The sequence below is a fragment of the Physeter macrocephalus genome, chromosome 9 (genome assembly GCF_002837175.3).
Source record: "Physeter macrocephalus isolate SW-GA chromosome 9, ASM283717v5, whole genome shotgun sequence".
Lineage (NCBI taxonomy): Eukaryota > Metazoa > Chordata > Mammalia > Artiodactyla > Physeteridae > Physeter > Physeter macrocephalus.
Window position 1 is genome coordinate 77,562,521 of NC_041222.1, and position 16,667 is coordinate 77,579,187.

A 16,667-nucleotide genomic window follows, 5' to 3' on the forward strand; every position below is an offset into this window, starting at 1 on the left:
TCTTTTATAGCTGTTAGCAGTTGCCTTATGTATTAAGGTGCTCCTATGTTTGGTGCATAAATATTGTCAATTGTTATATCCTTTTCTTGGATTGATCCCTTGATCATAATGTAGTGTCCTTCCTTGTCTCTTGTAACATTCTTTTTTTTTTTTTTTTTTTTGCAGTACGCAGGCCTCTCACTGCTGCGGCCTGTGAGACACAGCCACCCCCTGCCTCTGCAGGAGACCCTCCAACACTAGCAGGTAGGTCTGGTTCAGTCTCCCCTGGGGTCACTGCTCCTTCCCCTGGGTCCCAATGCACACACTACTTTGTGTGTGCCCTCTAAGAGTGGAGTCTCTGTTTCCCCCAGTCCTGTCAGAGTCCTGCAATCAAATCCCACTAGCCTTCAAAATCTGACTCTCTAGGATTTCCTCATCCTGTTGCCGGACCCCCAGGTTCAGAAGCCTATGTGGGGCTCAGAACCTTCACTCCAGTGAGTGGAGTTCTGTGGTATAAGTGTTCTCCAGTTTGTGAGTCACCCACCCAGCAGTTATGGGATTTGATTTTATTATGATTGCGCCCCTCCTACCATCTCATTTTGGCTTCTCCTTTGTCTTTGGATGTGAGGTATCTTTTTTGGTGAGTTCCAATGTGTTCCTGTTGATGATTGTTCAGCAGTTAGTTGTGATTCTGGTGTTCTCACAAGAGGTAGTGAGAGCACGTCCTTCTACTCTGCCATCTTGGTTTCAGCACAGTCTATTTCAGCAGCATTGCCCTCCATCCTCAACACCCAACTCACAAAACTAGTTACTGGTGAGGCTCACTTCTCAGTGTTCTCCAGCATGTTGTGGTGCCTGTCCAATAATAGCACCATCCATGCTTGCCCTGATCTCACTTTCAGGACAGGTATTTCAGTTCATCTGCGTTAGCCCCATGCTTGGTTCCCCTCAAGTTAGTGTTTTCATTATCTTTGAGTAAATACCCAGAAGTACAAATGATGGATCATATCCTAATTCTATTTTTAATTTTTTGAGGAACCTCAATATTATTTTCTGTAGTGGCTGCACCAATTTACATTCCCACCAACAGTGCACAAGGGTTCCCTTTTCTTGACATCCTCACCAAAACTTGTCATTTAAAAAAAAAATCTTTTTGATAATAGCCATTCTGACAGGTGTGAGGTGTTATCTCTTTGTGGTTTTAATTTGCGTTTCCCTGATGACTGGCGATGTTGTGCATCTTTTCATGTGCCTGTTAGCTATCTGTATGTCTTCTTTTCAAAAATGTCTATTCAGATCCTCTGCCCATTTTTTAATCAGGTTGTTTGTTTTTTTATATTAAATTGTATATATTCTTTATATATTTTGGATATAAACTCCTTATCGAGTGTATGATTTGCACATATCTTCTCTCATTCAGTAGGTCACCTTTTCATTTTTGTTGATGGTTTCCTTAGCTGTGCAAAAGCTTTTTAGTTTGATGTAGTCTTGTTTGTTTTTGCTTTTGATGCCCTTGCCTGTTTTTGCTTTTGATGCCCTTGCCTGAGAAGACATGTCAAAAAAATATCTCTAAGAGCAGTGTCAAAGAGCTTACTGCCTATGTTTTCTTCTAGGAGTTTTATGGTTTCAGGTCTTACATCCAAGTCTTTGATCCATTTTAAAATTATTTTTGTATATGTTGTAAGATAGTGGTCCAGTTTCATTCTTTTGATGTATTTGTCTAGTTTTCCCAACACCATTTATTGAAGAGATTGTCTTTTCTCCATTGTATAGTTTTACCTCCTTTGTCATAATTAATTGACCATATAACCGTGGGCTTATTTATGAGCTCTCTAGTCTGTTCCATTGATCTATGTGTCTGTTTTCATGCCAGTACCATACTGTGTTGATTACTATCGCTTTGTAGTATAGTTTAAATTTTAAGGGCACAGGATACCTCCAGCTTTGTTCTTCTTTCTCAAGATTGTTTTGGTTATTTGGGGTCTTTTGTGGTTCCATACGAATTTTAAGTTTCTTTGTTCTAGGTCTGTGAAAAAAATGCCACTTGTATTTTGGTAGGGATTGCACTGAATCTCTAGATTGCTTTGGGTAGGATAGATATTTTAACAATATTAATTCTTCAAATCCATGAGCACAACATATCTTACCATTTATTTGTGTCCTCTTCAATTTTTTTCATCAATGTCTTATAATTTTCAGAGTACAGGTTTTTCACCTCCCTGATTAAATTTATTCCTAGGTGTTTTATTCTTTTTGATGCAATTGTAAATGAGATTGTTTTTTTGTTTTGTTTTGTTTTAATTAATTAATTTATTTGTTTATTTTTGGCTGCATTGGGTCTTCGTTGCTGAGCACAGGTTTTCTCTAGTTGCGGCAAGTGGGGGCTAATCTTCATTGTGATGTGCAGGCTTCTCATTGTGATGGCTTCTCTTGTTGCAGAGCACAGGCTCTAAGCACACGGTCTTCAGTAGTTGTGGCTTATGGGCTCTAGAGCTCAGGCTCAGTAGTTGTGATGCACGGGCTTAGTTGCTCTGCACTGTGTGGGATCTTCCCGGACCAGGGCTCGAACCCATGTTCCCTGCATTGGCAGGCGGATTCTTAACCACTACACCACCAGGGAAGCCCCCAGGGTTGTTTTTTAAATTTCTCTTTCTGAAAGTTTATTATTAGTTTATAGAAATGCAACCAATTTCAGTATGTTAATTTTGTATCCTGCAACCTTATTGAATTCATTTGTTACTTCTAATAGTTTCATGGTGGAATCTTTAAGGTTTTCATATATAGTATCATGGCATCTACAAATGGTGATATTTTACTTCTTTTTAATTTGGGTGACTTTTACTTATTTTTTTTTCCTAATTGCTGTGGTTAGGACTTCCAACACTATGTTGGATAAAAGTGGTGATAGTGGCATTCTTGTCTTGTTCCTGATCTTAAAAGAAAAGCTTTCAACTTTTTATCATTGAGTATGCTGTTATTTGTGGGTTTGTCATATATGGCTTTTATTATGTTGAGGTACACTCCCTCTCTACTCACTTTGTTGAGAGTTTTTATCATAAATGGATGTTAAATTTTGTCAAATGCTTTTTTCTGCAGCTATTGAGATAATCATATGATTTTTATTTTTCATTTTGTTAATGTTGTGTACTATGTTGATTGATTTGCAGTTGTTGAACCATCCTTGCATTTCCAGAATAAATCCCACTTGATCATGGTGTATGATTCTTTTAATATATTGTTGAATTCAGCTTGATAATATTTTGTTGAGGATTTTTGCATCTATGTTCATCAAGGATATTGGCCTGTAATTTTCTTTTATTGTAGTGTCTTTGTCTAGTTTCAGTTTCAAGGTATCGCTGGCCTCATGAAATGAATTTGGAAGCTTTTCTTCTTCAATTTTTCAGAATAATCTGAGAAAGATAGGTATTACCTCTTCTTTAAATGTTTAGTAGAACTCACCTATGAGGCAGGCTGGTCCTGCAATTCTGTTTGTTTGGGGAGTTTTTAAATTGCTGATTCATTACTAGTAGTTGTTATGTTCAACTTCTCTATTTATTCATGATTCAGTTTTGGAATATTGTGTGTTACTAGGAATTTATTAGTTTCTTCTACATTGCTCAATTTGTTTGGGTACAATTGTTCAGAGTAGTCTCTTATGATCCCTTGTATTTCTGTGGTATCAGCTGTAACTTGTCCTCTTTCATTTCTGATTAACATATATGGGCCCTCTCTCTTTCTTTTTTGGTGAGTCTGGCTAAAGGTTTGCTACTTTTGTTTATCTTTCCAAAGAACCAGCTCTTTGTTTAATTGATCTCTCTATTATTTTCTTAGTCTCTATTTCATTTATTTGCAGAATCTGATTTTTATGATTTCTTTCCTTCTACTAACTTTGGGACTTATTTGTTCTTTTTCTTCTAGATACTTTAGATGTAAAGTTAGATTGTTTAGTTGAAATTTTTCTTGTTTTTTGAGGTAGGCCTGTATCTCTATGAACTTTTCTCTTAGAATTGCTTTTGCTGTGTCCCATAGATTTTGGAGAGTTGTGTTTCTGTTTTCATTTGTCTCTAGATATTTTTATGTTCCTCATTGACCAATTGACTGTTTAATGGCATGTTGTTTAGCCTCCACGTGTTTGTGTTTTTTCCGGTTTTCTTCTTGTAATGATTTCTAGTTTCATACCATTGTAGTTGGGAAAGATGCTTGATATGATTTCAATCTTCTTAAATTTATTGAAAACCGTTTTGTGGCTTAACATGAGTTCTATCCTGGAAAATGTTCCACGTGCACTTGAAAAGAATATGTATTCTGCAGTTTTTGAATGGAATGTTCTATGTATATCTTTTAAGTCTATCTAATCTAATGTGTTGTTTAAGGCCAATGTTTCTTTATTGATTTTCTGTCTGGACGACCCATCTATTGATGTAAGTCCCAGACTATTATTGTATTACTCTCAGTTTCTCCCTTTACGTCTGTTAATATCTGCTTTATATATTTAAGTCCTCCTATGTTGGGTGCATAAATATTTACAAATGTTATATCTTCTTGTTGGATTGACCCCTTTATCATTATGTAATGCCCTTCTTTGTCCTTGGTTACAGTCTTTGTTTTAAAGTCTATTTTATCTAAGTATTGCTACCCAGCTTTCTTTTGATTTCCATTTGTATGGAATATCTTTTTCTACCCCTTCACTTTCATCCTGAGTGTGTCTTTGGATTTGACACACTCAGGCTGCAAGTGAAGGGATGGAAAAAGAGTGAGTATCTAGTAGGCAGCACATAGATGGGTCTTGGGGTTTTTTTAATTCATTCAGCCACCCTATGTCTTTTGACTGGAGAATTTAGTCCTCACACTTAAAGTAACTATTGATAGATATGTACTTACTGCCATTTTGTTAATTGTTTTCTGGTTGTTTTCATAATTCTTCTCTTCCTTTTTTCTTTTCTTGAATTCTTCCTTTGTGGTTGATGATTTTCTTTAGTGTTTGTTTGGGTTCCTTTCTCTTTATTTTTTGTTTATTTATTATAGATTTTTGGTTTGTGGTTACCATGAGGTTCACATATACAATCTATATATAAAGCAATCTATTTTAAGTTGATAGTTGCTTAAGTTCAAATGCATTCTAAAAGCACTACATTTTATCCCCCACACAATTTATGTTTTTTATGGCATAATCTACAAATTTTTATTTTGTGTATGCATTAACTATTTATTGAAGTTATAGTTGCTTTTACTACTTTTGTCTTTTAATCCTCATACTAGCTTTACACATGGTTAATCCACTACATTTACCAGTGAGGTTTTTTTCATATATTTTTAAACTTATAGTTTGGCCTTTTCTTTTCCACTTAAAGAAGTCCCTTAAATGTTTCTTGCAAGACCATTTTAGTGGTGATGAACTAATTTAGTTTTTGCTTGTCTGGGAAACTCTTTACCTCTCTTTCAATTCTGAAAGATAACCTTGCCAGATAGAATATTCTTGGTGGTGAGCTTTTTCCTTTCAGCACTTTGAATAGATTATGCTACTCCTTTCTGGCCTACAAAGTTTCTGCTAAAAAATGCAGTAATTGCCTTATGGAGGTTCCCTTATACACCACTAGTTTTTTTCTCTTGCTGCTTTTAACATTCTCTTTCTATCTTTAACTTTGACATTTTTTTTTTTTTTTTTGTGGTATGCGGGCCTCCCTCTGCTGTGGCCTCTCCCGTTGCGGAGCACAGGCTCCGGACGCGCAGGCTCAGCGGCCATGGCTCACGGGCCCAGCCGCTCCGCGGCATGCGGGATCCTCCCAGACCGGGGCGCGAACCCGGTTCCCCTGCATCGGCAGGCGGACGCGCAACCACTGCGCCACCAGGGAAGCCCCTAACTTTGACATTTTAATTATAATGTGTCTTGGTGTAGATCTCTTTGGGTTCATCTTGATTGACACTGTGCTTCCTCAATCTGGTTAGGGAAGTTTTCAACCATTATTTCTTGAAATAAGTTTTCTGCCTCTTTCTCTCTTTCCTCTCCTCTGAGACCCCTGTAATGTAAATGATAGTATGCTTGATGTTGTTCCAGAGGTCCCTTAAACCATCTTCATTTTTTGAAATTCTCTTTTCTTTTTGCTGTTTTGATTGGGTGATTTCCATTTCGTGTCTTCCAGATTGCTGATTCATTCTTCTGTATCATCTAATATACTTTGGATCACTCTAGTACAATTTTCATTTCAGTTATTGTATTCTTTTTTTAAAAAATAAATTTATTTATTTATTTATTTATTTTTATCTTTGGCTGTGTTAGGTCTTCATTGCTGTGTGCAGGCTTTCTCTAGTTGCTGTGAGCAGGGGCTACTCTTTGTTGTGGTGTGTGGGCTTCTCATTGCAGTGGCTTCTCTTGTTGCAGAGCATGGGCTCTAGGCATGTAGGCTTCAGTAGTTGTGGCACGCAGGCTCTAGAGTGCAGGCTCAGTAGTTGTGGCACGTGGGCTTAGCTGCTCTGAGGCATGTGGGATCTTCCTGGACCAGGGCTCGAATCCACGTTCCCTGCATTGGCAGGCGGATTCTTAACACTGTGCCACCAGGGAAGACCAATTGTTGTATTCTTTAACTCTGGTGGGTTCTTTATTATATTTTCTAACTCTGTTGAAGTTTTCACTATGTTATTTCATTCTTCTTCCAAGTTTGGTGAGAATTTTTATGACCCTTACTTTGACTTCTTTCTCAGACAGATTACTTATCTCCTTACTGGGGTCTTTTTTAAGGTTTTTGTCTTGTTCTTTCATTTAGTACATATTTCTCTGTTTCTTCATTTTGCTCAGCTCTCTGTGTTTGTTTCCATGTATCAGGAAAAACTGCTACCTCTCAGTCTTGAAGGAGTGGCCTTGTATAGGTGATGATCCTTTCATTCAACCATAGCTGTTGGTTGCCTCTTAAATCTTTGTGGTTGTCTATACTACCTGATTTATACTGAATATACCCCTGTTGTTGAGGGTGTACTGTCAGTGTTCCAAGGAGAGGAATCTCATTTTGCACATAGTTTCAGGCTGATTGGATGACAGACCCTTATGCAGCTCTTAAAGTGTACAGATATGTACAGTCCTGTGGGACTGTAATTGTAATCCTGCTGGCCTCCAAACCAAGAGATCTGGAGGTGCCCCTGGGCAAGAGTTGCAAAAATCAGGGCTCCTGACAAGTGTATACGCTCCTTTCTGGGGAGTCTTGTCAAGCTGTAGTGATGCCAAGTGAGTGTACAAGGATAGTGTCTCCCTGCTTACATTCCTCGATATCACCTCCTTAGCCTGTAGGCATGTGTGAGACCTATACCCTCTCCCCCAGGGTAGTGTCATTATGAACTCATGGATTTTAAACATATTTGAAGTATTTTTATACCTTGCAGTTATCATCCTTATTAGTGCTCAAATTTCTCCATCTTTGGCCGGTGGAAATCTATTCAAATTGGTTTTAAGTCCCTTTGATACAACCCTAGTAGTCTTTGGTAGTTTTCCTATTGTCTGGTATTAAAAGATATTCCAGCCTCATCTTTTATTTTCCTGTCCCAAACATGGAAGCAGCCATTTCTCCAAGGAATCCTGGTGCTCTTTCCTACTCAGTTGAAAATACCTAAAAACAATAATCAACTGGATAGCAATGAGGACCTGTAGTAGACAGATCCGTGGTCTCAAACTAGCACTTTTCAGTATATCATTGTTTCCAGGTCTTTTAAGTAGTGATAAGAAATTATGGTAAATTGCAAAAATGGACACAAGTCCCTCCCCTTCCTGTATACCACATGTCTCTGACCTTGACACTTCTCCCATTGAAATATGGATCTATTTCTCTTTTGAGATATGGATCTATTTCTCTAACTCTAGAATTTGGGCTTGGCCATGATACTAACCTTGGCTAGTGGACAACGGGAGAAGTGACAAAAACATAGACTTGAAAAGCACATGTGCAATGGGGGCTTGATCAGGTACTACTGGGAACAAGCCTGGGTTAGCTTCCTTAAGAATAAAAGACCACATGGTGAGAAGCACCCACCATCCTGGCTGTCCCAGCTGAGACCCCATACATGTGATTGATGCTGTCCTACCCAATCCCTCCCCAAACTGGCCTCCCAAACCAGAAGAACCACCCAGCTAACCCACAGAATCATGAGAAATAAAAACATTTGTTGTTTTAATCCCTTAAGCTTTAGAATGGTTTTGTTAAGCAGTAAAAGCCAACTGATACAAAAATATGTATTTTAAAGCTAACGTATATCATGTGTTCACAGTAATACTTTAAGCTAAAATCCAATTTTACAGGGCTTTTACTTAAGCCTTGATCTTTCACTGAAACTTCTTTCTCTTACTCCAAAAATTCTTATTTTAAACAAGATGAACATGATTAGTTATTTGTTTTATCCCAAACTATATGCCTAACGGTCTCAGAACAATAGTACAGTCATCCCTTGGTATCCCTGAAGGATTGGATTGGTTCCAGGAGCCCCCATGGATGCCAAAATCCACAGATACTTATATCCCTTATATAAAATGGCGTAGTACAATGAATACAGTTGGTCATCCATAACCGCAGGGTTTGCATCTGCAGGTTCAACTAACTGCAGTTGAATCCACGAATGCAAAACCTGTAGATACTAAGGGCCAACTGTACTAATGCTACCTGTCACAGGTTGGGTTTTCTGGAAGCAGATACTGAGATGGAGTTTAGGATACAACATGAGAAAGGAAGGGGGAGGAAACAGAATTGGGCAGAAGCCAGATCAATGTGACATGATGTGATCAAGCCCCTCCAAACCCTGGCTAATCCACAGGAAATATGGGATGGATAATGCCCATCACATATGTCTCATATTGGACTGAACTTGCCAGAACTTTATATTCCTGTCCTGCTTGGTCACCAGATGTGGGCTGCACCAGGAAGGGCATGCACCAGGCAGGGCGGCTCTGAACTTTAGGTTAACCCCGAAGGAGTTGATAGCCCAAGGCTGGCCACTGACCATACTCCCTGCTCTCAAGGGGAATCTGGGCAGCACTTCTGCATGTCTACAACAACCTCCAACAATATGATTATTGAAAACAGTTTAGGATTATGTTAATAGTTCTTTTTGTCCCTAGGGTATATACTTTAGGTATATGCAATCAAATTACTATATTTTAAAGACATTTGGAATAATGTCTCTGTCTGTAGTTGATACTAATAACTGGATCTCTTTTTTAGTTTGTTTATATTTTAATTTTTACACTTAATTTTATATTATGATTATGTGGAAACATTTACATGGTTCCAAAATCAAATATATGAACAAAATGTATTTGAAAAAAATCTAACTTTTTTCTCTGACCTCAGCTTACAGGTAAACTATTTTTTAAATTTAATGATTTGTCCTGCCATTTCATTGTTACTTCTAAATCACTTCACTAAGCAATTTTAAATAAATCATTTCATTGGGTAATTAGAGTAATTTTGTTAATTACATTTGCCTAGAACTTCAGTTTACAGAAGTCTTCTTTGATCCATGATTGCATTGTGTAAAGGGCTTCCAGAAGACAATGTACCATTAAGTCTCTTTATGGACCTATTCTGTAGTGGGATGTGCTCCTAAAAGACACACATTCTCCTCTTCTGACAATTATAAAGACTTAGGCAATTTGTACTTTTTGGATCCAAGTCATCACATAGAGGTATGCATGCCAGCATATCAGAATGAGCCCTCTGAAAAATGATGTACCATAGGTTAACAAATCTTTTTTCCAAGTGCTATTTGGCTCAGGCCCCTCTCTTGGTTCCACTCCAACAGCTATATCAAATGAATAAGAAATTGTAATTCACTTCCACAATGCAGCACATACAATTTGGAAGGTGGTCGCTAGGTACAGTGGAGATACAACCAAAAAGACAACGAAGGCCCAGTGCCTGACTTCAGAAGCTAGGAATCAAGTGGATTTTTTTTTTAATTTAAATGTATTTATGTTTGGCTGCATTGGGTCTTTGTTGCTGCACCCGAGCTTTCTCTAGCTGCGGCAAGTGGGGGCTACTCTTCGCTGCCGTGCGTGGGCTTCTCATTGCTGTGGCTTCTCTTGTTGTGGAGCACGGGCTCTAGGCGCGTGGGCTCAGCAGTTGTGGCTCGCGTGCTCTAGAGCACAGGCTCAGTACTTGTGGCGCACAGGCTTAGTCACTCCGCAGCATGTGGGATCTTCCTGGACCAGGGCTCGAACCCGTGTCCCCTGCATTGGCAGGTGGATTCTTAACCACTGCGCCACCAGGCAAGTCCCTCAAGCGGATTTTAAAAAGCAATTCCAACAACCTCCCAGAATTTTTGTTCATTGAAAACAGTCCTGCTTCCCATAGAATTTATTTTCTAGGAAGCTTCATCAAATGTAAGACTTAGAACCAGAGTTTGGGAATATTTTTAAATGCCACTACTTCTTTATTTTTCTCCAGATTGATTGTGGAAAAACCACTTTGTGACTTTAGGATCATACCCATGATTCTGTAAAAGCATACCTATGGGTTTTCAACATTTCTGTGCAGGGTATTAGCAATAAGGTAACACAGTGGCTCCCTCCAACTCAGAATGTTCTCATTGTGAACTTAGGAAAAAACAAACTAACCATGCTATCAAAAAGACTTACATAACATTTCCACATAGCAGCAGCTGTTTTCTCTCTGTGGTTTTAGACCACAGTCTCCAGAGAAACTTCCCTAAAACAAAGCTGAGGAACTTCCCTGGTGGTGCAGTGGTTAAGAATCCGCCTGCCAATGCAGGGGACACGGGTTCAAGCCCTGGTCCGGGAAGATCCCACATGCTGTGGAGTGACTAAGCCTGTGCGCCACAAGTACTGAGCCTGCGCTCTAGAGCCCGTGCTCTGCAACAAGAGAAGCCACCTCAGTGAGAAGCACACGCACCGCCACGAAGAGTAGCCCCCGCTCACCGCAACTAGAGAAAGCCTGAGCAGCAACGAAGACCCGGTACAGCCAAAAATAAATAAACTAGTAAATAAATTAATTTTTAAAAAAAACTCAGTTAAAACAAAGCTGGTTGAAACAGTTTCATGAAGGATGTAGTTAAAAAATGAACTCACTAAATAATTTTTTACTTCATGTCTTATTTCCCAAACCTCATAATTAGGAAAGAAACCAAAGAAAAGGCAAAATAATTTTCTCTTGTTTTCCATGTTGTCAACCCTTTAGAAAGCTAAGAGTGCAAAGGTCTGTCATTGCTAGATTTAGGGTCTGTGGATAGGAAGGTATTGTTTTGGTGTTTTTAAAAAGGTCAATGCAAATATACAATTGAAATTATCAATCCAGATTGCATGATTTTATAAACATTCACTTTTAGTGAATACTAACCTTGTACTAGACCAGGAATCAACAAGCTATGGCCTGTAGGCTAAGTCCAGCTCACTGTGTGGATTTAGAATCTTAAAAAATACTATCCTCATTACTATTTCAGTTTCTTCATAATCTGTTCAGTTCTTTTTCTTCTGTGGCAGTTTAAAGAGCTTAACTTTCTGGCTAGCTAACTTTGATGTGTAGAAGTAGATGTGCACGGGGTCTGGGGTGAGCTTCAGATCCTGCCTAAGAATGGCTATACATTTTGAAATGATGGGGGAAAAGAATCAAGGGAAGAGTAATATTTTGTGGCACATGAAAACTATATATGAAATTTAAATCTCAGCATCCATAAATAAAGTTTAATTGGAACTTTACCACACCCATTCATTTACATATTGCCTAAGTCTGCTTATATGCTGCAACAGCAGAGTTGAGTTACTGCAGCAGAGACACTATAGGTCTCAAAGCTTAAGATGTTTTCTACCTGGATCTTTACAGAAAGCTTAACCAAGCCCTGTACCAGGCAGAATAAGGGTGAAAGATACACTGATGTGTCATAAAAGACAAGATCCCTTGCCTCATGGACTTTACCACCAAGATACTATCTCATTTAAATCTCACAACAATTCTAGGGGAAAAGGTACAATATTATTATTACCTCCATGAAATTACGAGACATGTTGTTATTATGCCCACAAGGCAACTAAAGTGAAACTCATCACATCTTCAAAGATCACTGAGGGAGGTGGGATATGCACCTCACTCCAGAGCCCACCCACAGGTATAATACTTCTACTCATTGGGGTGGGCTGCTTGGAAGCTCAGCTCTTTACATTGTAAAACGGAAACAAAACAAATCTGACTCTGAAGATAGTAAAATAGCTATGGAGATATTATTATTATCAACAGGCTTTATTTTGGGACAGTTTTAGATTTACAGAAAACATTGAGCATATAGTACGAAGAGTACCAATATATTACCCCTGACCTCTGCACACACGGCTTCTATTTAGTGACATTTTACATCGGTGTGGTACATTTGTGACAATTAATGAGCCAATATTGATGCATTATTATTATTAACTTAAGCCCATACTCTATTCAGATTTCTTTAGTTTTTCCCTAACGTTCATTTTCTGTTCCAGGATCTCATCTAAGACACTGCATCTAATTGTCATGCCTCCTTAGGTGCCTCCTGGCTGTGACAGTTTCTCAGACTTTCCTTGGTTTTGAGGAGTACTGGTGAAGTGTTTTGTAGAATGTCCCTCAGTTTGAATTTGCCTGATGTTTTTATCATGATAACGAGGGTTCTGGGTTCTGGGAAGAAGGCTACAGAGGGGAAATGTCATTTTCATCACATCATATCAGCGGTATAGACGACCATCATGAGTTGTAATCATTGGTGCTAGCCTTCATCACCTAGTTGAAGCAGTATTTGTCAGGTTTCTCCAGCATAGAGTGACCCTCTTTTTCCCCTTTTCCATATTGCTACTGCAGTCTTTGGAAAGAAGTCACTCTGCACAGCCCACACTTAAGGGATGAGTCGTCACATTCTCCTCCTTTAGGGTGTAGCATCTACACAAATTATTTGGAACTTTTCTTCATAGGAGATTTGTCCCTGCTTATTAATTTACTCAATCATTTATTTATATCAATATGAACTCATGGATATTTATTTATACTTTGGGTTATAATTCATTATTACTTTATTTTCTTGCTCAATTTTTTCCAGCTTTGGCCATTAAGAACTCTTTCAGTGTCTCCTTTGCCACTTTTAAATACTCCCATAAATGTCTTGTTGTTGTTGTTGTTTTTAAGAACCTCCTTACTTTCTGGTGCTACAAGATGTTCCAGGCTTTTATATATCCTACCCCAGTCCTAGAATCATCCATGGTTCCAAAGAGCCCGTTAATTCTACTGGATAAGGGTATTAGAAACCAAAGTTTGGGCAATGAATATACTTGTTGCTACCAGGTGTTGTTTGCTTAGGCCCTCTCAGCTGACAGAGACAAGAAATATTATATGTGTATAAATACTAATCTGTGTGTGGTAGGCCAAAAATGCTCCCTCCTCCCATAAAAAGATATTTGCCTTAAATCCCTGGAACTTGTGAATGTACATTATCTGGGAAAATGATCTTTGCAATTGTGATTGAGGATCTTGTGATGTGGAGATAATCCTGGATTATCTGCATGGACCCTAAATGTCATCACATGTATCCTTATGTAAGAGACACAAAGAGGAGAGACATACAAAGAGGAGGAGGCGATGTGGTCATGGAGGTGAGATTGGACTGATGCAGCCACAAGCCAAGGAACACGGGAAGCCACCAGAAGCTGGAAGAGGCAAGGAACAGACTCTCCCCTAGAGCCTCCAGAAAGAGGGCAGCTCTGCTGACACGTTGATTTTAGACTTCTGGACCCCAGAATTCTGCTTGCTTTAAGCAACCCAGTTGTGGTCATTGTTACACAGCCACAGCAAACTAAAACACCTATGTATATACCTAGGTGTATATTTCTATCACCTGTATCTACATTAAGCTAAACATGAGTTCTTACAGATGTCTCCAACTCTAATCCATTACATGGGTCATTCTAGCCTCCTACCCTTGCTGATTTGTAAATTCCCATTTCAATGGTAAGAAACTTGGCTCCCTCCTCATCTGTCATCAACTCATTAAACTGTTCAAGTCCAGTATACATGTAGAACAGTATCACAATTCTGATTCTCCCAAAGGGAACAGTTTTATCAACCAGAATACGGTACCATGTGCACTTCCTTTTGCCCTTCATCTTACAGACTGCATTCATTTCCAAAGTTCTTTAAGTCAGCAACTTTCCCCCCATTTCCTTCAGTGAGGTTGTTTCATACATTTGTAATACAGTTAGATTCTCCTGAATCTGCATTAGTCTGCATTGTTTCATGATATACCCTGACCTCCTAAATTGTAAAAATATTCGCATACATTACAGTTCATTCTTTGTGTTGTAAGGTTCTGTAGGTTTTGATAAATACACGATGTCACGTATGCACCATTACAGTATTATGAGAATAGTTTCATTGCTCTAAAAATCCCCTCCCTCCCCAAACCCCTGATTTTTTTTACTGCTATCGCTATAGTTTTGCTTTTCCAGAATGTCATGTAGTTGGAATCCTACAGTATATAATCTTTTCAAATTGGCTTCTTTCACTTAGCAATACGCATTTAAGATTCCTCCATGTCTTGTTGTGGCTAAGTAATTCATATCTTTTTGTTGCTAAATAATATTTTACTGTATGGATATAGCATAGTTGTTTTTGTGTGCTCATAGGTCTTCAACACAAGTAGGTAAATATCTACTAGTGTCATTGCAGGATCATATAGTAAGATTATATTTAGTTGGAGGATATTATTTTTATGGATATTCTTATTCTAGAAAAGAAAAGCATTTCATTGATAGACTTACTCTTTTAAGTAAGAGAATTCAGGCGCTGTTTTTTTTTTTTTTTCTTTTTGCGGTACGCGGGCTTCTCACTGCTGTGGCCTCTCCCATTGCGGAGCACAGGCTCCGGACGCGCAGGCTCAGCGGCCACGGCTCACGGGCCCAGCTGCTCCGCGGCATGTGGGATCCTCCCAGACCGGGGCGCGAACCCGGTTCCCCTGCATCGGCAGGCGGATGCGCAACCACTGCGCCACCAGGGAAGCCCCCCAGGTGCTGTTTTAGCATCTGATTGTCTTCTCTATGCCTTTTTATTCTCCATGTCATTTTACTGCATAAGCAATAAAATCTTGCCCATTTGTAAGACCCAATTTGAAATAAGAAAAACTCTGAATTAGGTATTTAAAATAGTTTCATTACTTTCACATATGTAGAGTTATGAAATTAATGGTCAAGTTTGCACTAATAAAGTTTTCATTGACTAATAAAGGAATTGCTTTTCACTAATAGATATGAATTATCAAACATAGTACAATATGTGTAATTTGAAAACTGTATGAAAGCAATATTCTTACTAATATATGTCTAACATTCTTTGTATTAGGATAACAAGTTTGCCTCTTATTTCTCTCCCCGACCACTGATGGGTTAAAATATGGCGTACAGCCTGCTCCAGGTATTTCCCTTATGCATAATTAATGTTATATATCTCCTCCTAATTTCCTTGAAGTGGGGACTATAATCTTTTCAATCCTAATTCTTAGTCCAACCTGACATATATTGGCTACTCAATAAATGTTCATTAGGAGGATGGATGGATGATCTTGAAGTTAGAAAGAACTTTATGAGTCAGGGCATCTTTCAGATAAATAATCATCATCCCAAACCTTTCCTGGTCTATCATGTATTCTAAATCAGTGGAGTCTGAATTAATAAAGAAACTGTTGAAGAATTTGTGACTCCACACTCAGCACCTTTTACATTTTACTTCTACTCAGTATTTATTGTCTGTTATGAACTCAGCAATGTATAGTCAAACACAACCTGTACAGCATACTCCCGCAACCACGAGAAAGCCACTGCACCTCTGGTAATTGACTACCTGAACATCAGATGCCTGGGCTAATAGGATTCCACAAAGATCACGCTAGCCAGAAAGACTCTTGGAAAATGGAGGAATTTTCCAAAAGCCAGAGAAATGTGAGATTAGTAGAAAGACGGAAAGTGGAAGATCCTTAAAGACCTTGCCACTAGGACAAGGAAAAACCTTGAGAGAAGAGAAAAGTTAGGCCAGAGCTCAGATGGAGACCAGCTTTCATCTCAACTGAGGCTGACCACAATGGGGGGCTCAACCATCTGAGGAGGCAGGCTGGTTGGCCGCCTGCAGAACATTCAGCAGCTGACCTTGACAATGCACATAATAGGAAGGGAGAGACAAACACTGTATTTCAGGATTTCTCAAATTTTAATGTGCATACAAATCACCTGGGAATCTTGTTAAACTGCTGATTCTGATTTAGGGACTACTGATAAAGTCTTGATTCTGATTCAGAAGATCTGGGGTTGGGGCCAAGAGTCTGCATTTCCCACAGAAAAAAAAGTCCATGGACTACAGCTTGACAAGCTGTGTTTGACTGAATTGCAATAGAAATTCATAAGAACTCTCTACATTTGTCTAAGTTTATCTGGAAGTGTCTAGATTAAATTTTCTGATATCAGGCAGAAAGGGAGGCTTGAGATAAAAGTTCAGTTTTGGGGGAAAAAAGTTCCATTTTTATACACCAGATTTTATGACTTGAGAAATCCAGACTCACTTTTACTCTGTCCAATTCAAATATGCCCTCCTCCCCAAAGTCTTTCCACATATTTCCATGGTTGGGATTAACTATTCTTGAAAACTCATCTCTCATATGTTAGGGACTGAATGTTTGTGTCCCCCCAAAATCCATATGTT

At 38.7% G+C, this 16,667-nt stretch overlaps 1 long non-coding RNA gene across 1 annotated transcript in view; it reads left to right on the forward strand.

Annotated features, from left to right (window-relative positions):
• Nucleotides 1-14,392, forward strand: part of LOC114486897 (uncharacterized) — a 31,473-nt gene extending 17,081 nt beyond the window's left edge. Inside the window, exons 3-4 of the long non-coding RNA XR_003681294.2 lie at nucleotides 166-243; nucleotides 13,525-14,392. This is a non-coding gene — a long non-coding RNA (uncharacterized lncRNA). The remainder of the gene's footprint in view (nucleotides 1-165; nucleotides 244-13,524) is intronic.
• The last annotated feature ends 2,275 nt before the right edge of the window (nucleotides 14,393-16,667 follow it).